At 38.1% G+C, this 22,305-nt stretch overlaps 1 protein-coding gene and 1 long non-coding RNA gene across 7 annotated transcripts in view; one reads left to right on the forward strand and one right to left on the reverse strand.

Annotated features, from left to right (window-relative positions):
- NEGR1 (neuronal growth regulator 1) overlaps window positions 1-22,305 on the reverse strand; it is a 779,356-nt gene that overhangs the window by 189,542 nt on the left and 567,509 nt on the right. The window lies entirely within an intron of this gene.
- Window positions 21,144-22,305, forward strand: part of LOC116668083 — a 29,351-nt gene continuing 28,189 nt past the window's right edge. For both annotated transcript variants that reach the window (XR_004325163.1, XR_004325164.1), the window contains exon 1: window positions 21,144-21,155. This is a non-coding gene — a long non-coding RNA (uncharacterized LOC116668083). The remainder of the gene's footprint in view (window positions 21,156-22,305) is intronic.

A 22,305-nucleotide genomic window follows, 5' to 3' on the forward strand; every position in this document is an offset into this window, starting at 1 on the left:
CATTTTAGTTAACTGGCAGTGACAAGACTTTTTTTTGTGAAATTTCAAGTTTACACCATTCTGAACCCTATTACTTTATAATAAAAGAGTTCCATGACCACTGAAATGTCTGATTAAACCCAACAGGCTCCTTTTCTAGAGCACATCACAGACACTGTGATGTCTGTGTACACCTTGTGAGTCTCTTATGGCACAGAGCTTTCTCCAAATTTATGAGAGCACAGATATGCTAAAAATTTTATACTGGGGTTCTTGTGAGCCTGATGTTTCTTGGGGTATATTCTGGGTGTGACGGACAGTTGGACTAGTAGATGTCTGAGGTCTACTCCACATCCCATGTTACGTGATACATGACTTTTCAGGTCAGCAATCGTCAGTGGCTCTATGTGCTCATACTGTACTAATAAATTTTATGTGATAAGAAGGCCTCAGTGATTTGCATCATAAGGATATGATCTCTTGTTTGCCAGAAATATATACCTCACAACAATCATGACTAATTAAATCTCCAACTGGAGCAATAACAGTGAATTTTAAGTATACTTGGTTCAGTTGTACAGAACACTCATTTTCCACTAAAATGTTCCATGTTTTAAGAAATCATATTGGGTCCTTCCTAGAAAACACAATCAAATGGTAAAACCTCAGTGGTTGCGCCCAGAACCCATTTCTTTTTATCATCACACTCCATTGCTCTGTGAATTTTGGTCCCGGCCCAGCCAGTTTAAGCTGTTTCTAGTGGAAATGGGAGTGTAAACATGCATTTGTGTTTTTTCTGAACTGTTTTTCTTTTCATGGTGATAGTTTTTTTTTTTTTTCTACTCAGATATAACTTCTTTCAATAACACTAAAGCAGCAAAGAAGGTGACTCCTTGGGCCCCTCAAACTCATGAACACATTGGCATCCTTCAGAACAGACTGATTTATGTGCACTGCTGAAATTTAGGCATTCTGCCCTTGTGTCAAAATGTGCACGGATGTGAGCTGAAGCAATTGCACAGTAAGAAAATCAGTCAGAGGAATGTTATTAGACAGATGTGGGGTAAGGCCAGCAGTGAACGGGTCAAGAAAGGATATTTAACATCTGTGTGATTAGATGCTCATAAAAAAAGAAGTCTTCTCTTTTCATTTACTCAGTGGGATTGTTTCCTTTCATTGTGTATCCAGCCATTTCAGGATGAAGATAATTAAATGTTCTTCATCCAAAACTCCGGGCTCTGCAGGTGCAAGCAGCAGAACCCCTGCCCTTGGCACCCACAAACCTGATCAAGATTCAAGTTTTCTGAGCTACATGACAAGAGCTACAAAGACTATCTTCCTCTTTTGCTATCCTCAATGGGAGCTTTGGTTTTGTACAAAGTCTTATTACCAAAAAAAAAAAAGTGAATCCAAGAATTACTTTAATAGCTTTAGTGAATTGAGGTTGTCGCAATGAAACTTTAGAACTTCAACAGCAAAGGAATTTGACCGTCCCCTGCCCCCTCAAAATGACGGACGATGATAAAGTGCCATTGTTAAGAAGTACACCAATAAGAAGAGTGAAGAACAGTAAAGAGAAATAAATCATGAAGAAATCCATCCTCCATAGGAGAACACTGTGGTATATAAGCATACTGGCCTTGGCCTAAATTCTGAAACTTGTGAGCTATGCTAAAGCAGCCTCGGTCAAATGGACAGTTTGCAAAAAGTAAAAAATAAAAAATAAAAAAATTAAGGTTTCTGGCACCCACCAGATAATATATCATATAAGATGTGCTTAAAACGCTATTGCTACAAATGAGGATGATGATGATTGAAAAATTTCTTCCTTGAAGGCTGCAACTCAGAGTGGGAAAATCACAGAAATGGATCGCAAGGTCGATAAACCCTTTCCATGAAGCAAATATGTCCTTGCCTCATGGACTAATTTGATTTTAAAGAAGGCTAAGAACTCCATGTTATTGCTAAGAGAACTTTTTTTTAAATTATCAAGTAAGATTTAAAAAAAAACTGTAATATAGTTGAATAATAATCTTCATGCCATAAAGGACTTTCACATTGAGTTACATTTCCGGTTGACTTTCACAGAGAATGAAAATAATCCAGCTTGTAATGTACTTCCTGCTTCCCCAAGACCTTAAACACTGTCACAGTGACAAAACAGCCTACAAAAAAAGGCCCTGCTTTGCAGTCAAGCAAAAGTGGTTCTAACATTCACCATCTTAGTTACTAAACATTTCTAAACTCCAGTTCTCTCATCTGTAAAGTAAACGGCACCTGCTTCGTGGGACTGTTGTATAGACAACATAAAACACGTTAGGGAAAGTGCTTGCCCTAGTGCTTTGCACTGAGTTAGCAGTTAATAAACACTTAGGCTGTATTCAATTTCTTGTAATGACCCAGAATGGAAAAGAAATTAAAAATACATTTATGTTATGTATACATATTACTGAATCACTTCACTGTACACCTGAATCTAACATTGTAAATAGACTACATTTCAATAAAAAAATAAGAATAAAAAAATAATAAAATGTAAAAAAAAAACTTTGGCTATTATTAAACAGGAATGATTACAAGTAAATAGGGAATCACACCTATGTTCTCTTTAAGATCACGGAATCATGATAAGATATTGATAGAAAAGAAAGTAACTTAAAAAAATTCATTGTGATTAATTTAATTCAAAGCTAGACTAATATATCACTTTTTACTCTCTGAAATTCCATCAACATCCTGCTTTTTTTCCGGTATAGTTAGCCAAGAAGTTTTCTTTGTAAGGCATTTGTGGTAGACCTCGTCTTATGTCTTGTTGACCAAGAAGAGGCTTGGGTTCAACAATCTGATAGAACATCAGAAGTGTATGGAACACAAAGGTGTCCCTTCTAGAAAGCTGTGCCATTGTGAAGGTACGTCATGTGTTAGGCCATATACAAGATAAGTGTACTGATTCAGGTAAGCAAGTGATAAGATTGTTTTCTCGTTCACAAGAAGGCCAATGATAAGAATTTCACATTTAAACTGGATTCAGTATTCAATACCTGCTCTGATAGTGTACTAAGCTGTGATCTCTGATTCCCTTACATTCATATAGATGTGTAGAAAGCAAACTATTTCATAACTTTCAGAGCTAAGATATATAACCGTATGCTAAGTCTGATTTTAGGGGCACTAATGAAGATCCTAGCACTGGCCCCCTAAACCTTCAAAGAAATATCTGTGCACTGTTTAAAACTGCAACATAAGGGATTCTTTTCCTAAACACGTGCTTTATTATAATATAATATTTAACTCTTTCAAGGGAGTTAAATATACTTAAGCTTTCATTTGTCGTATGTACTTTACGTGGATGATCTGATATTGTGTTGATTATGAGTGTGCATCTGTGAGAAGCCGTTTAAGGATGGATAATTAGGTTATCTGTGAATCATGATGAAGCAGATAAAAGAACAGGAGAGAAAGGGTTATATAATGAGGAGTTTGTTGGTGATTAGGCAGAATGCATTCATATTATGCATTTGGCAAGGGTCAGCACTAGCGAAATTACAGCTTGAAGAAGCTGCCCGTCCCCTTATAGTCAGCAGTGCTCAGTCCAGTGATGCATCCACTGTAAAATATGTCTGAGATTTATTGGGCCACCAGCTGTATCAATAGGAATTAAATGGTTCACTGTTTTCCTAGCTGTTCACCAAACTCTCTTTCTTTAGACTTTATTCATGATTTGATCTCTTCTTTGTTGTCAGTCATGCTGAATTACAGCTGTATGTGATGGATTTGGATACACTGAACAAGTTTGCAAGAATTGAGAAGTTGGGATTCTCCACAGCCATCTCTATTCTCAGAACATACAATCTTGTAACAAAAGTTGCCCATCAGTATGAAGATTTGAATTCTTAAATACCTGAATGCATTCTTTTCATATTGAAGCTATTATAAATTTCCTGATATAAAATTACTTTTTAGTAAATCCCTCAAAAATAAAGATTAAAAAAATTTAGATGCTTTCTTTCAATCACCTGTAAAACATGAAAATATTCTTGGGAATTTTTTTTCTCATGGGAAAAACGTCCTAGTTGTATTCATCAGTCAAGATACGTTGTTTAAGCCTCTGTGATGTTTATTGTCATGTTTTCAGTCGTGGTACATTTTTAAAGATTAATATTGATCTCTCAGAATGTGAATAAACTAGACTTATATATAAATTTAAGATTTTTGCAGTCAATCAATGTAAAAAATGATAGCAATAAAGACGTATTAGGTAATAGATTAGGATGGCATTGGTGGAATCTTTTCTCAGGCTAATTTTTCATCTGATCATGTTTCTCTCTGGCCTCAGGGCCAGCTTCCTCTAAGGACCTACTGGTAAATCTGAAGGCACCAGGGAGTTTTGGGCTAGTATGACTTCTGCCCTCTGCAGAATAATCGCTAGGTCAGATTTCTTAGTTGACTGAATGGCTTATTATTTCTTCTTGTTTAAATAGCACATTTAAAAAGTTGATTAAAATTCAGTTATTAAAATTGTTTAATTCTGAGGAATGAATAATTCATATTGCTAATATATTCTAAAGAATTACTTTCCAAACACACTGTCCTTGGAGGAGGAGGAAAGAAAGCTTTTGAGTAACTAGAAAAAAAAAAAGGAAAATTAAAGAAAAAAATAAGATTTATATTACAGAAATTCAGATGGAAACTACCCATTTCTCTCTGCCCACTGCCCTCATATGCATGAGGGAGAATGTTAGAAGTCTAGCAAGACTGCAGGAAATATTTATAGTAAATGACATTTTCCAAAACTATAGGTAGAGGTTCTCTAGTAAGAACATGAACATTAAACTGACCAACTTCTATCTCTCCATTCATTCTGAAGTGTGCTCAGACCTGCATCCTGGAGGTTGTACTATTACAGTATTTCAATATGGTTCACAGAGTAAAGCAACAGAGGTCATGACTGTGAAATGGATGTGATTCATCCATAGACTTGCCATGGACTTACGAACAAGGAGAAAAACAAAGTAGCAGGAAGTGACACTTGTTGTAGAACTGAGAGGTAATTTTTCTTCCTATTGAAAAACACAGCGTTGGACATTTCTATTTATGGAGAATGAAAGCTAAATCAGAGCAAACACAGTGAGTAGTAACTAGGACCGAAAGAATAAGAAGACATAAAGTGGGAGAGACATTTTACCCACAGTGTATCCTAAAGAAATCGCAAGATGTGGGAGGAGGGGTGGTAGAAAGACTGTAATTTTCAGAAACAACAGTATGAGGTTTATTTGGGACTAAGAATGTTTTACAAGGGGAAAAAAAAGTCATCCTTCCTGAAATGATTAAATAAAACATGGTTTGAGAAAACTCTGCCTAACAGCAAAAGCAATCTGACAACTGATGGGTGTGTCGAGAAAGGAGAAGGCTGACTAACAAATAACTATCCCATGTCAGCAACAGCAGCGCATGAATAAGTTGTCAGAGAAAATGTCTGGGCTCTTCGCTTTTCAGCTCAGGAATAAAAAAAAATACATATATATATGCAACTGATACCTTCCTAATAACCTCAATCTTGTTTAGTGCCCCTTAAGTCAAAATCACTAGATTCCTCTTTATTTACTGCTCTTTCCTGCGAAGCTTAAAAATCTGTTCATTTGATGAACAGTTACTATTACCCATTCATCAGTGTCATTATGAAACATTTCCAAGTCTTGAGAGACTCAATAATCCTGTAGGTTCTACCTTTAAAATGCATCTTATCACTCCTTACCACCCCATAACTAGCCTGCTGGTGCAAGCTAATATTACCCCTTGGTTGGACTATTACAAGCCTCCTAACTACTCTCCTGGTTCTGCCCTTGCTCTCTCTACAAGCCATTCTCAATATAGCTTATGGTTTTTTGTCCCTTTATACTCAGTTAAATGAATAATATATGTATATATAATATACATTATTAATATATAATAAATGCATGTGGAATATATTCTATATTACGTATTTATTTATTTATTTATTTATTTATTTAACTAAATTTAATATATTCCTTCCAGTACTTAGATATGATTTGGAACAAGGCATCTGAGACTAAATGGTTAACTTCAGCATTTCAATTTTGTATATTATGTAATGTCACATGTATACTATATAACTTACCACTAAACTACTATATACCGGGGGAGCAGAGGTCTAGAAAAAATTCAGGCAGTGTTTGACTATGGCTTCCACCTATATATTGTGACTGAGAAAGCAATCACAGATAACCTTTAAGCTTACACCACGTTTCAGTCGGCTATTGCCACAATACGACTGTGTAACAAATCACCACCTCATCTTAATGACATGTAACAGTCAACATCTATCTCTCACATATGTGTTCACTCTCTGTCATATCTGTAACGTCCATTAATTAATTCAAGCAGCCACATGGTCTAGCCTGTCATCAGTGGAGCTGGGAAATATTATTCCACCTACATTTGCGGGGGAATGGAAGTCAATTTTGACAAGGACTAATCTAGGTTCTTACTTGTAGATAGAATTTTCCAAAACCTTTCAGGCTCAAAGTTTCTTCCAAACCAAAGCCAAAGAGAGCTCTATGGGTTTGCCTTGAAAAGGAAAGTTTCTTTTATCTTCTGCTAAGGAAATGGAGTATCTGAAACGAATTATAGATTTCAGAATAAGCTAATGAGAGGAATATCCGACTGAGGATATACCACAGAGAAGAGAGCTGCCACTAGAAGCCAAAGGAATGCCAAGTGCTGTGCAGAGCAACCACTGTGGAAAGGTAGCACGCAGGGAAGGTGTGGTGAGAGCACCCTAGAGGGGACGCCTCACCTTATGAAGACTCCCTGCTTCTTCAGCTACTACAAACTGAGAGGCATTTGAAAATTGGGAGGCATTTTTCAGGTTCACTCGTCATCTACTGAGTCAATATTTTTTCTTGAGTTAGTTAGTTCTCATAACCATTTATTTACTCTGTGCTATTGGTCAAGCACAGACTGAAATGATTCACATTCAGGGCTCCAGTGGAATTAAAATTGGCCAATAATGTGTCATAATTTTTTCTGTTTCTCTAAGCCTAGCCCAGTATAAGGAACATAGTGGACACTTTAAAAATGTTTGTTGAATAAATGAATGTGATGAATGAATGATTTCTGTAAAATACTGTCTGTGATCTCACTATAATTCACCCTTCAGGCTTTTTTTCTAACTCAATACAGTTAAACTCCAATGAGTTAGATTCAATATTGATAACTTTATTATGAGCACATAATACTTGTGATACTTACATACATTTTTGTTGTACTGCCACTGATTGACATCAGTGCCATTTACTGCATAATGTACATTTCTTACACACTTTTTTAATAAAGAAGTTACAGTGAGTAAGGATATGAAAATAACACAATTTCTGGGTATTTATTTCACCTAAAATATAACCTTAAGCTAAAAATGCCTTTGAGAAATTTATATATTCTAGAAATAAAGGGCTGTATGTTGATCAAATAAATGGATATACCTGCTAAGGAAATGAATATTTATTTTGACTAGAAATCTTTGTTATTACTTGATCTGAAACATAATTGTGAGTCCAAATAATTCATTCACTTTGTGGATAAACTGCAGAATATGATTATAAACTAGAAATTTGATCCGTTATACTGAGTATATTAGCAGCAGTTCATGTGTTTGTGTATAAAAGATGCAGGATGAATGGATTCAGAAAAATGTTAGAAGAAATATGTCCTGCTTCTGATATCATTTTGGTTAAGTGCTCAGTTTAGGATTTCTGCCTGAATTTGATTTCACCTTTTTTTTTTTTTTTTTTTGAAGTGGAAATAGTAGGAAGTGAGTATGACTCAAATGTAAAAAGTGTAAAAACTGGTCAAGACAATGCTCCCCAGTTGGGTCTATTATCTTCCAGCTCTTTCCAGTGTGTCCCACTGTGTGCCCCATGAAGTAATGGCCCATTATGGTTTTATGTTCTTCTTCTTGAAGGAACCCTATGAGGTGGTCTAGTAATAGCATCAAATAAACTGTTCGGTGTGGTTTTCTGCGAGTGTGTGTGTATGTGCACGTATGTGTGTACTAGCTCTGTTTCTTCAAAATGGAAATAAGCCTGTGTTTGGTAACTAAACCAAATGTTTACAGGGCATTGTAGATGCATAATTCATAAAAATCAAAAGTGGTAAAACAATGCACAGACTCTACTGGCCTTCATTTAGCTATAGAAGATATGCAAAGCACTAGGTAGAACAGGTTTTGTCTTTTAACATTTTAATGAGCTTTGGGACTTTCATGCATATTAGTTATGTTGCCCTAATTACTCATTATAATTCTAATGTGCATTTTATATTTAATTACAATGCTTATAAAGATTTGGTATGGACAGTAAATTATTATAACTAGCATGTGCATAATGATTATGAACTGAATTTATTAACTTTTATACCAGCATTCAGTGTTGGTAACTTTCAGTTTCACCTTGGTGATTAACCACATTGTCTGATTAAAGAAATATTTGTGTGGAATTAATTGCAAATGTCAAAACTAGTGTCCACTTTTTTGCTTTTTGCCAATTTTCATCAAATTTTATTTTTAGTTTCCTTAGCTTATTTCATTACTAGACAAGCTCATTTCAAAACATTAAAATGAGAATTATTAATTTTCTGAATTATTTAAAAGACTGTAAGCTTGTTATGACATTTTTTAACAGGGAGCCCGATGTCAGATGATTTAGAAGCTTTCTGCTAGGGTAGATAAAGCTAAGTGGTTTTCTGATATGTCAGCTTATTAAAAACCTAAACACAAAAGTATGTGATTTTAAAAAATAATTCTCACATTTTATTAACATTAAATACAGTTGGCTTCTATCGACAAGAATTTCTCTCCCCATTTGGCATAATGCATTTCCACATGTCTTAGATGTGAATTCTTTGCCAAATTGTTCACATTAAAAACATACAAATAGCTCCAGATTCATTTTCCATCCTGGAAATTCGGTACAGGGCTCTGTATCAAGCGGGCAATCAATATATGTTAATTGATATTTAGAATGGTAAAAAAAGATTCACATTCACTTATAGAGAAATAAAAATAACCGGAACTTGAATGTGAATTAGACGATAGCTTTGTCAGAAGAGGTCTGTGTTTTTGGACTCCAGTCTTATTCCTGGCCCAGGTAATATTTACCTTCAGTGAACAAAGGAAGGTATGAAAGACAGAGATCATACAAGAATTAGCAAGGAGATTTTTACCTGAAAATTTCCTAAATATAAACATCTATCTAGTGTAGCATTAAGGGTTCAATTAGGATTTTAGCTTATGATCAGTTACTAGCTGTGGGATGCTGGGCAAATAAGGCATCATTTCAAAATTTTAATTCCTGCCTGTGTAACACAGGGATGATACAATCTACTTTAAAGACTTGTGGCAATTCAGTAAGAAGCTGCGTATAAGAATGAGTACAAGGAAGACCTGGCATATAATGAACATTTGAAAATGCTAGGTGCTTTTGCAGAAATATGACTGCCACCTTGATTCAAAGTGATTGTTTATTTGGCAGAGCAATGTAAGGAGCTAACATTCATCTTCAAATCCTCCAGCATAATCTATCCATTGATGAATGTGGTATGTGTACATGTACCTATATAATTAAGTATGCATATATGCATTATATATTCATTGAAATGTTCTAGGTGCATACATATATGTACATATTTGCATAAATGATTTATTAAAAACCACTAGCTTGTCATCAGTTGACCAGTTAGGACATAGATACAACCTCATAGACCATTTCATTGTCTACTATGTGCCTGAATTCCTAGCTCAACTTGTATGAAATTTATGCATGATATTAAATGATATCATTAAATTTCTATGATAGCAGTATCACAGATTTAATAATAAAGCCATTATATACAACTATTGTGTATTTTGCAAATTTATTATAAAATTATATACAGAAAATATAAGGGGGGGAGGATATAGCTCAAGTGGTAAAGCACATGCTTAGGATGCATGAGGTCAATCCCCACTACTTCCAGTAAAAAATAATTGAATAAATAGATCTAATTACTGCCCCCCCAAAAAATTGAAAAAAAGAAACTATATATAGATGTATAGTAATATAGCATATTGTTATTACAGCATCACTATTAATAATAATAACTAATAATGCTATATTATGTAACATAACTACATAAGTCCTTTAAAGTATTTCTAACAAGATTTAATTCTAAAAAGTTAACTTACTTTGAAACTAGGTTGCACAAAATCGTACACTATTTGTGGTAATTTATGCACAGCAATATGAGAGTAAAAAAAAGTGCTTTTGTTTACCTATTTCTTTGTCATCCATGCATTTGATCCAACACACCCAATCTTACTACTTTCATAACCGAGCAGTCTGTACCTTGTCTATACTTGGATCTCCCTGCTATCCCTTTGTCATCTTCGTAATTAGCTATTACGGTCTCTTAGCAGTCACAGATCTAATATTTATACTCCTTAATTTTCACTGAGGGATTCTGAAGTCCTGTTACTTGTACTGTTGGTAATTTTGGTGCAAAGTTGAATCCTGTGTAATTAAATTGTGGGTAGGGTGGATCTGAAGGAGGAGTTTGAATCTGAGAGTGTGAGAATTGGCTCCATTCACTTCAGCAGTCAAAGGCTGAACAATGAAAGTTTCAACAAGAATGGACAGTCCTGGGGAAGAAATTAATTGACTGTGGGATCTGGGGGGAAATGTCCATCTTCAGGGGAAGTCAAGGGTATAGGAGGGATTCTAATTTAGTATATTTGGCTTCTCTCTACCCACTTGCTCACTCCCACCCAAAGAAGGAACGGCTGGTGTTTGCAAGCGTGGGAGAGGAATGACCATGTATAGACTGGCCGCTTCTCTCTCTTTAGTCTTGGGTAACTAGCTCTCGGCAGGATATAAATATTCTGCTTAGGGACTCCTTGCAGGAGTTTTACAAAGCAGGCAGCCCACGTGGGGAGGCCTGTGGTTTTCTAGTTTTGTCTGTAACTGGAAGATAAGCTCACTTGAGTATCACGGCCTGGTGCACTGGGCCAGAATCCTGGAGGAGTAGGCAAGGAGAGGGATTTAAGGAGCAAAATGAGCATTCAGAGGTAAAGGGTTTTGGAAGGGCCGGGTTGTTTTGTACTTGGAGTTACAGGTACTGTGTGGGTACTTTTTATAGCCGTGTTGGCTGTCTTTGAACTGCTCTGAGCAGGAAGGCAGCTTTAGGCCTTAGGTGTGAGCCCCATGGGACCTTCACACTAGCTTGTGGGTCTGTGTCCTCAATTTTTGATGATATAGGTGAGTAGAAAATCTATACAGAAACAGAGCCATTTTTAACAGGAGGGACCTGAGCAAGCAGGTGGGCCCTGCCTGACCTTAAGCAAAGAACAGGTGGGCCCAGTGGGGGAGCTCAGCAAAATCCTAGAACAATAAGCCAGGCAAAAAATGGCAAACACAGGCAGCACAAGGGGGCCTTGGCAGGCACCAGACAAGCTGGCTTTAATGTGTCGGCTGCTGAAGCTTAACTTGAACTAAACTGGCACAGGTAGCCTGGTGATGAGGCTGCGGTGGGTATATTCCATGCTTCTATTGCGTTTTTCAGCCAGGTATGTAGGACAAAAGCCCAGATCCTTTTATGAGCAAAGATCCTGAGTTCCCAAACAGGTAGAAACTGCTAGTTGAGCAGCCACAAATTTGGTTTCTCTTTTGTGATTTGAATTTGGATCCAGACGGAAAGAGAAGATTCTGGAGGGGCTTACCTTGGAAACATGAGGCTTGACCACAGAATGACACTTAAAGGTGCCACTACTGCGGTGCCAAGATGTTGGACTTACTAATTACACAGGCTCAGGAAATGGGACTTTGACTGCTGAGATCCAAACTGTGGCTTTATTCACAGAAGGGTCTTAGATTTTGTTAATAAGTAAAAAGGATTAAGGACCCTTACTAAAAGGAGAATATTCCATCTTCTTGGATGGAAGTAAAGAAACAATTCAATAATATTGCTGCAGATCCAAACAATAAAAAGGCAGTTTTTAAACAGCCTGGGCTGAAACAAAGAATCAAGTTTTCTCAGGAAGTTAAGGAAACACTTGTTTCAATCATAGCTGGGGAGCAATGGATGAATCAACACAGAACAAAAGAAATCTAAACTAAATGGTAGATGAGGGAGATGTTCTCAGCAAAACAGTTGAAATCTTAGTAGCCAGTGCAGACAAGATATTAAGGGGATCACGGTATATTAAAAACCTGAAGACAGTGATATATAGGAAGAAAGAATACACAGTCTCATCTCTTAATTAGAGTATCAGTAAAGGGTCTTACGCATTAGTTATTTACTAGCTCAGAACAAAACAAACAACCCCTTCCCCCCAGAAAGATTGGATAGGAGAGGAGAGGAGGGTGGGGACATTAAAAATTACTCATGGGTCTTTGGGTAGCACACGTGGATGGATGATCACGACAGTGGAAAATAATGTCAGTGGCTGATGACAGAAGGGGGCTGAGAACCCTAAATTCAGTCTTGAGAACATACTGACTATCAGATACTCCTGAGACATCCAAGAGTCAGTGTCAGGTGAAGGGATGGGGGGACATGTCTAGGGTCCAGAGGAGAGGGCGGACCCAGGTTATGAATGAGTCACCTGTGCAGAGGCGTTAGTTGATGTCATGGGTAGGCATGAGGAACTGCAGGATTTAGAGAGGGCTTTTAGAAAACTGGTGTCTCCTATGTCGTTACTATGCACTTTAAGAATCCTTCATATTGTCTAAGTCATGCTACTCATATAATATCTTGATTACCAGTAAATATGAGGTACTTCCCCTGGGAGAAATAACATTACACAAAAGCAGAGAATGTTAAAAAAAAAAATTCAAACAAGCACTCCAAGGCAACTTAAATCAAAGACAGAAGTAATTGATATCTCAAAAGTGCTCTTAATCTGTCTCATGTACATATAACGATCTGTATTATATAAATATAGATGGATTTTTCAAAACTTTTAAATATTTTCTGAATAGAAACCCTTAGAGTGGTCATGGTAGGGTAGACCCAGAAATAACTAAACACTGTATTTAAAAATATATTACAGTAAGTCCTGAGAAGGAATATTGTTGGCCTTGTCCAAAGATGAAGTAAATAACAAAGAATAAAAATTCAGGAAGAAAATATATCCATCTTGAACTGGTTTCAGGGAAATTAGTAATCTGACAGTTTTCTACATATATTTCTACTTTCCTAGTCTTTATTGAACCATTTCACTTTTATGCCTTTACTTTTTATTTTTATTATCAAAATAGTGGAACTGTTTTTTGAAGGGCAAAGGTAAATAGTCTTCCATGTGATGAATAAAACTGGGAAAGATTAGAATGACTATCACAGAAAGATTTATTATGAAATGATGGATTTAGAAGAACTAGCATTGAATAATTACCATCAAAAGGCAAGCTTCTCCATTCCAGAGAATATTCCATAAGGTTCTATGAGATATTAATGTCTTCTAAGAGATATTTTCAAACAATATTTTCCAGATATTCATGGAATATTTGTATCTGATTTTTAGAATGCTGTACTATTTTGAGTTGGCTACTATACTGTTTGGCATTTAAAAATATTGCAAAAGACTTTTCATAACTGAATGTTATTCAGTGGAGACATTAGTAACAGCCATAAAATACGTGTGTTCCATTTAGCCAAATCTAGATGGCATTTATAAATGCACTCGAAACTCTTTGGAGAAATCTTTCCCCATCAGCCCCAGGTCCTGTTTCTATAATAGTATCCCAGTTTTTTTGAAATCAGGGAAGGGACTAGAGTAAATGCAGATCCTCACAAGTGTTTACGTGGAGAATAGGAGTAGGCTGGATACAGAGAAATGCATTGTACGAAATGTATGGTGTGAACAGTACCAACAGAGATGTGTTCTGTGTGTCCTTTTCTATGACTGAGGGAGAAATCAGGTTTAACAGCATTTCTCACAGTCATGGGGTTGTAGTAATGGAGTGTATGACTCTCAACATAGACTATTGACGTGAACTGCTTTGATATGCTCTCCCTACACGTGCATATGTCGAAACAAACCAAATATGCCAGGATGTCATTACAAATGATCAAGCTCCACGTTTTTTTCTTTGAGAAACAAATATTACTAGGTATGTCCTAGAACTTCAGGAGATTTACAGATGAATAAAACAAATTCCTCTCATTTCAAGGAGTTAGGCTTTTCCCATAATATTGTTTGATTGTTTGTTCAATTATATACAATCACACAAAAGTAAAATAGCCTAAGACAAAATTAAAGGAGTGCTTTATTTAACTGAGATGGGCTGTAGACTAATTACCGTCTTTGGGCATGTAATTTGGTATTACATAATTGATTTCTATAGAAAGCAAGGTAGTAATAGAAAAGTCTGAATGTTCACTGCTCATAGAAATTATATAAAAATCTGTATAAAACGTTTTATATGCTATGTAATTATAATGAAGGTAGAATAGGGAAGCCGTCCCATTGGTGCTACTATGGCTAATTGGTATTTACTAAGAGCATCTTTCTTGAGGAAGAGCAGGAGAATGAGAGGAGCAGAAAAGGAAGAAGGGGGAGAGGATGGTGGGAAACAGAAAGAAAAAGAGTCACTCGAGTCATAAGGTTGGTAGAGACTTTCAGAGGTCACAACCCACGGTACCGTCTCCAAGCATCATGAAACCAATCTTTCCTCACCCACAGAGTCTCTAGCCAAGTACTCATAGCGCTCATTTATGTAAATTAAGCATCTACTGCATGTCAAGAACTGCAGCATTCCTTAAAGACATCCCCTTATCTAAGAACCACATGCGTCTGGTGCTGTTATTTTTGTCTTAAAAATAAAAAGGCTGAAGTTAGAGAGGTTAAGTCACCTTCCCAAGTTCACTTAGCTGACAGACTAGATTCAAATCCGGACCTGTCTCAGCCCAAAACTATACTGATAAGAGATCAAATGGGATATTTTTCCAAATACAGAATGTAAAAAACCTTAACTCAGTCTGGCCTTCAATCCGGTCTGAATGGTGAACACTTCTGCTTCATAATATTTGTTGAGGTGATCAAAAAAAGAGTGAAGAAAATAATCTAACAATCTTAGAAATTCTCATATATGGACAAACAGATTATTCTGCAAGCAATTTGGACAGGGCTACCTCCACGCAGTTTCATCATGACAGAATATTCTTTTCACCTCCGTTAACACACCAGATCTTCTTAGAAGCCCAGCTTGATCCTTCCAGAAAGACAACCCCCCTCCCTCCAGGGTGTGCTCATCTTGTGGGTCACTTGGGGCCTGTTACACAGCTGCAAGCTACAGCTTTGGAACGGAGTTAAATTCTGTGCGATTCTCTGAGCACGTTCTCTAACTTCCATGACACTGTTTAGTCACTGGTAAAACAGGAATAATGCCCCCACTGCAGAGTGTTGTAAAAGTGAGACTGTGAATGTAAAGCATTTAGCAAGTGTCTGATTCAAGAAAGGAACTTAAAAAAGTAAGAATTTCTGTCTGAGGTTTGATTCTCCAGGTAGGATGTGAGCTACACGGTGTTGTTCTTTATAGCCTCAAAATTAACCAGAGAACCCAGCATACACGAGTACAGAGGTTAAAATTTGGCCAGTTATATCCCATCCCAGTGCAAGACAAGGTTCATGACAAAAGCTAGCATGGACTGGGCATTTCTTCTCTGCCAGGAACTATTCTCAGCACTTCTCATATGCCGACTCATTTAACTTTCACAACGATTCTCTAAGTATTCTTATGATTTCCATTTCACAACTGAGGTGAGATGTCGGAGATCAAACTCTTAAGCACTACTGTCTGATGGATGGTTAACGTTTGAAATTAATGACACTTCATATTCTCAGAGAAGGCCATTCTTAGTACCCTGTGGCCTTCCCCATGTTTTGCATTTGGCCATAATGCTAGCTGTTAGAATTTTCCTGATCCTTCACCAATGTCTTTGTTCCTCATATTCAAAATCTTTCACTGGATGATATCAAAGTGTCTAAATACTGGGGGGGGGGGGGATGACCTCACTTTCAACAGCTATACTCATATTCATTTCACCTGTTAACAAGGGGAAGGAGTAAAATAAATACACGAGTGAGAATAAACCTGTACCCCGAATTCAAACCCTCTCACATGTGCAGGTATCACTGTGAAGAAGAAAATGCACTTATGCTTTCTCTGCCACATGTGCCAGTGCTCAGAGCACCGTGTGAGCACACAGGAGAAGAAATCGTCTTTGCATGGAAGGCTGCTGTAGATCTGAGGATGAATACAGGTGCGGGGGGGGAAAGACACAGGCACAAAGCTTGGTCCCCGTGCCCAATCACAGGCTCTGTCAGTTAGATGAGTTTATGCTTTATGATTTTCAGGACAAAAAAAAAAAAAGAGTTGCAATTACTGAGTGTTGTCACAATCTTCAATGTGCAGCTACAGAGACCTGGCTCAACAAAGGTCCTTTTCATAACATAAGTCCATATGCCTATTTCTTTTGTTGCTGTTCTTGTTGAAGATATTTTATCAGTATTTTGTCGGTCTCTGTGTGTCAGGTGGTGTGTATGAGGGTCTGGCGGTATGGTAGAAGACTGTGTGTACGCGTGCGTGTGTGTGTGTGTGTGTGTGTGTGTAGGAAGCTGGAAGGTGAGACATAGTCTTTGGACATTATTATATTAAAAGCTTTCCTCCGAGCAAATACTGCACTGCTGGTGAAGGGGGAAATCAGAGTCAACAACCATTACTCACTTGTGTTTGGGCTCCAGGCATTTGTGATCTGCCAAGTAATGTCATGTGGGTCCAACAAGTATGTGTCACTAATGCACCTGAGGACCAGAGGCAGCAGGGATGGAGGTGTGTACCTCGTCTATGGTGTCTTCATGATGTATGAGTAGAGGCGGGAGGAATGGGGTGGGAGAGCACAAAACCAATCAGGACAATCCAAGGAGAAAAACCAGGTCACTCATCTGAGCACACATTTCCTCATCTCGGTCCTGAGTTTGCCACTCTTTTTGCAAATGAACATCCACGGATCAAGGCAAAACTGCCCTGCTGCTTTTTTGGCATGGTCAAAGCCAGCTTTATCTATCACCAGCCCTCACAAGTCATATTTTCATTACCACAATCGCGGGCCTACTATGTGGCCTCTATAATTATTCTCTAAGAGCAAGTAATATTTGTGACGTGAATGAACTTCTTTTCAGTCAAAAGTTTCCAGTATGGGTCACCTTGTGCAGGGACAGATCATGTGTTAAATTCAGTTCTGCGTGGGATTCCTTCCTGGCTGGTTTGTGGCCACACTGCTATCACAATGAGAGTGAAAACCCTGGCTGTGGAGGGAGCTGTGTGGTACACAAAATTTGGATCTGTCAAGACTCATGGAGTGCAGTCTCTACTGTGCCCGGAACACGGAGCTCCCCTGACACCGACATAATGCTCTTGGCTTCAAGAGATACATTGCAGAGAAGACGTCTCAGAGTGTCAAGGTGAATTATTCCCCTCCACAGCCTTCTCCAGTCTCCCCTGTGACTCAAGGCAGGGAAACGACATGAGTGGAGTATCCTGGCTCCTAGTAATAGTAGGAAGTTCCTCTCTTAACAAAAGTGATAGAGTGTGACAAGTAGTTGGTACCTTTTCAGTCTCTGGAATTAATATTCCCACCAATCTAAATTTCTCCCGAGGAGACAGTCACTTGCAAAATAAAGTTCTTCATTAATAATTCAATATCGACTAGAGGAAATTATTTTAAGAACTGAATATATAAGAGCTTAAATATTCAATCTCAGATTGGAAAATTAAGAAGTCATTTATTATTTACTAAAACTGAGAGAGCCTCTGACTAGAACACAGTATCTACCCACTCTAATTCGGAGGGGCCAGATATCTGCTTTATTAATAGACTGAAACAAATGGGTGAAAACAAACATTAATCTTATTTTTTTTAATATTCCCAATGCTTAAGAGTACTGGACATACAGTAAAAACGCAACAGATACTTAAGGGATAACGCCTCACCATTGGACAAATAACTAAAAATTCTGAAACAAACTTCAAAATCTTTGTAGCAAACCAGCTGCTAATTCTGCTGGTGTAGATTTTGCAGAACCCACACAACAAAGTATGTAAATCCACTAACTCAGATTGTGTTTTTGAGGACACTGCTCATTACGACTGTATAATAAATGGGAGCGCGCAAGTCACCATTAGCACAGAACAGATTGTTTGGGTAGCAAAGACAGCAGCTGTCACAGCTTGACAGCTTTCTTGTTAGTGAATCAGCTTTACTGACAGCCTATTTGATTGAAAACCACTGTTCACTGACAGTGTGTTATAGCTGATGTACATATGTATCTCATGAAAAATGAGACAGTTGCTGAATACCCATGAAAGGTAGAGAAGCTACAGCTCTATGAACTACATTAAAAAAGAATGAAGTTCTTATAAAGCAGGTCTATTAGTGTGTGAAAACATTCGGCTTACAGAAAAACACATACCCACCAAAGTGCATGGGGCAGCAGGACAGGTGACCCAGCGAAAGGTTTCTGTGCATGGTTTAAATTAGTCTTCCTGTCACAGGAACTTTATTTGCAACCAAATGAGGCCAGTGTGAAAACAGAACCTCTAGGAGAAGCACACTTATTCCACGTCTCAAGTCTCTTTGGACTGTCACAGAAGGAATGTCGGGCGTGGGGCAGGTCCCTCCTCAGTTTGAACTTGGGGCAGAAGTACCAGGAGCAGAGCGGGATGACATCAGGAGGCAGAACCAGTCATGTATAATGCAGGCTACCTAGCACAGACTTGACAGTGCACTTCAAGGCTGAGAAGCTCCTGTTCCAGCAGCACAGGGCCGCTGCTTCTCTGCATGAGTAGAGACACGGGGATAAGAATAGTTCAGATATTCTGGGGTTCCTGGAAAAGTGACAAGAATGACATCTCGCTGGAACAGGAGGCACCAGATTCACTCATCTGGACTTTCCTGCGAGGTTAACTAATTTACGTTCCCTCAGCTCTTCCTGAGAATGATCCATATGCTTGGGGCCTTAGAAAGTATGATGAGTTAATGCATTTACCTGATAGCTTTGTCCAAGTCCCCATTTGTCATCATCACATAATTTGGCAGAGTTTCTGGGCTCTATACAAACGAGAGACAGGATCAGAATAACCAACATGCCCGCAGGTCAGGGGAGCAGTGCAGCTACACTCAGACACTGACCGGGCCGGGCCAGCCGGGCTGTGCCTCTCACTCTTGGCCAACCCAACTATGCTTGTGCAGGCGCTGCTGGTCGTAAGAGGGCACGTGGCTGGAAGAGAAGTGCCTGAACCAATGCAAAATGTTTATACTGAGGAATTAAGATAAATTATAAAATATATTGTTGAAAAAAAAAAGAGGGACTGTGAGGTGTACTTTGCTGAATGTGAGAAAGAAATAGAAGGAAGGAGAAAGAGAATAGAGAAAAAACAGAGGGATAAAGAAAAAACAAGCAATAGAGAGATCATCTGTATATAAACGGAACATTTTTTAAATGGTAGTGAGGTCACAAATCATTCAGGGCAGCAGGGTTTTTGTTTGTTGGCTTGCTCGTTTTGTTTAACTTCTTCATTCATTCATTCCCTAGATTCATTAGAACTAATAAAGTACACTGTTCTTGCTTCAGTATTTAGGACGAGGTAGGAAATCTATAAATGTTTATTCTAGCTTGAAGTAGACAATGTATAAGTATCTGTTCTATAAAAGATGACTGCATTTCTCCCTCATCTCTTTTGACATTTCTTTTTCTGAGAGCCTACAGCAGCAAGAGTCCTCAGCAGACAGACAGTCACCGTTGTCTCTAGGACTGGGCTTGTGAATATCGTTGGCATTTTTAGGCAGGGCTAAATATACTCAGGAGTGAATAAAGAAAGTTAAAAATAAAGAAGGAAAGTAAAAGAGACCAGATAAAAGGAGTAAAACCACAAATTTGTTGTTGCACATCCCTTCAAACGGAAACAGTTGCTATTCTGTTTTGGGCAACCAGGTCAGCCTGATGAAGTAGGCAGCCTCTTCTGTAGTGTAACACACAGTGTTACAAAACCACACATACCCCCAGATATTTTCCCTTGCCTTCCCCAAACCTGACCCGAAGGCTTCCCAGTTCTCCCCATGATGTTAGGCTTGTCAGCAAGTCTATGGAATACAACTGCCAAAGCGTGCTGATGCAACATTCTGGGCAGAAGAGACCTTACGTTTTAGGCATCATGTCTTTTGAATGATGGTGGTGGTTACTGGTGATATCGTGATTTTAGGAGTATCTAGGGCCAGAAAAAGGTGGACCACTGGAAAATTGGTGGTTACACTTGGGAATATACTGCAAAGTCAAGTTGCCAAGGTTGCACTGGATACGTATTTCATTGACTTTTCCGTTGTACCAGACTAACCTTTACCTGAAAAAAACATGACACCCTGTTGTGTTGTCTCTTAATTCTTAAGACCCTGCTCTTAGGAAGCAGGACAGGTAGAGAAGAGAATCAGTGTTTGCTAAAGAGTGGAAAGAATACTGCTAGTCTTAAAACTGCCCTTATTCCAATCACCATCCAAACACAAATGTACATGCCATAAAGGGGTTGCTACAATTTGTAAACTCCAAGCTTCTTCAAATTTTGGCTGAGAAATATTGTAATTGTCCTAAATCCAATTCAGACTCATTTAGTGGTAAATAGAATGCCTTCAGGACTGTTATTTGACATGATTTGGAATCATAAACAGTCAATAGAAATCATTAATTAGCTTTCTTCACGGATTTTGCAAAAACTGAAGCAAATTGAGATGAACAATGAACAATTCATGGCAGTTTTTATTACTTACAGAAAATATGATACGTTTCCTGCAGAAAAACATTAACTGCCACAGGGAAGCAAATACAAAGTAATGGAGCATTTTGGAGCTTACTCCATACAGCTGCCAACGACAGAGATCCTGGCCGCCCAGGAAACTCCGCTTTCCCCTGGGAGCAAAAGCCGACACCACTACAATCACCCTCATCTTCACATATTTGACCCGTGGGACTCTCACTGCCTCTTCTCTCCTTTGATTCCTTCCTCTCCAGCTGCACTAGTCTCCCCTCCAGGCCTCTCGTTTTTCCCTGGAGCGCAAATGCTTTTCCCTACATGGTCACCCCACCCACTTCCTGCAAGCCCCCGCTCAACGTCACCTTCTCAAGGAGGCCCACGACGGAGAGTTCCGACTAAAGCACAGCTCCCGACCTCTCATCTCCCTCTACTTTTTCTACTTTTTAAGTTTTTGTCCATAGTGCTATTATTTTCTAATATATAAGTTACTCTTTTGTTTTGTGTTTAATGCCAAGTGCTTGTTGTCCATCTTTTGTTCCAGTGAAAGCATCATGAAGCCAGATTCTACTTCATCTACTCTTGTGTCCCAGGACTCTTAAGACAGTGTCTGACATGCAGTAAGTACTCGATAAATAGTTGTTGAATGGATATCATAGGTGTGAGATCTTGAGAAAGGTACACTTGAAGTATATGCCTCAATTCCTACATCTTTTAAATAGAAATAATATCTATTGTGGTGAGGATTGAGTGGCAGAGGTGTCAGAGTGCTTGCCAAAGTGCTTGAGCTTGGCATGACGTTGTAAAACGTAGCATCTTTACTATTGGCATTAAAATGACCTTCCACTTCCTCGTGTGCTACTTGCAGTACCAAGTGGTCCTTTTCCAAGGGCTTATTTTGGTAACTTCCCCATTCTGGTGTCTGTTCATATATTGTAAATGGAAGATTCTGAAGTCTGTTAGAAAGAACTATTTTTCCCCCAATCACCCAACTCCCTTCTTTAGTCATTTTCCCACTGGCTTTTCCTCCCAGCTGTTCTCATACCATTAATACATTAATAACAACTCTGTATCTTATGCAATTTTTGCTACCTTGACAAGTTATATTATGATATTTTCTTATGCACCCCACCCCTCAAACCCAAATTGGGAACCAACCCGTGTAGTAAGTCAGGTTTCCATCATGCCCTTTCAGCTTTCCTTTTTTCAATTCAAGCAGAAATCTTAGATTATGTTCCAGTTTGGAGCTATTTTTAGAGAAACCACACATTTTCTGACTTTCAAAAAATGCAAGCACTTTTAGAGTGCTTTCACATAGTGTGCATGGAATACACATTTGTTTAACATTAGGTAAATCAAACTTTGTGATCTATTTTGAGCATTACAGCTAAATATACTAAATATTCAGAACAGTACCATCCCCTCAAGAACTTTAATTCTTGAAGGCAGAAATACAAAAACTTAATAACAGTGT

Source organism: Camelus ferus, chromosome 13, assembly GCF_009834535.1.
Source record: "Camelus ferus isolate YT-003-E chromosome 13, BCGSAC_Cfer_1.0, whole genome shotgun sequence".
Classification (NCBI taxonomy): domain Eukaryota; kingdom Metazoa; phylum Chordata; class Mammalia; order Artiodactyla; family Camelidae; genus Camelus; species Camelus ferus.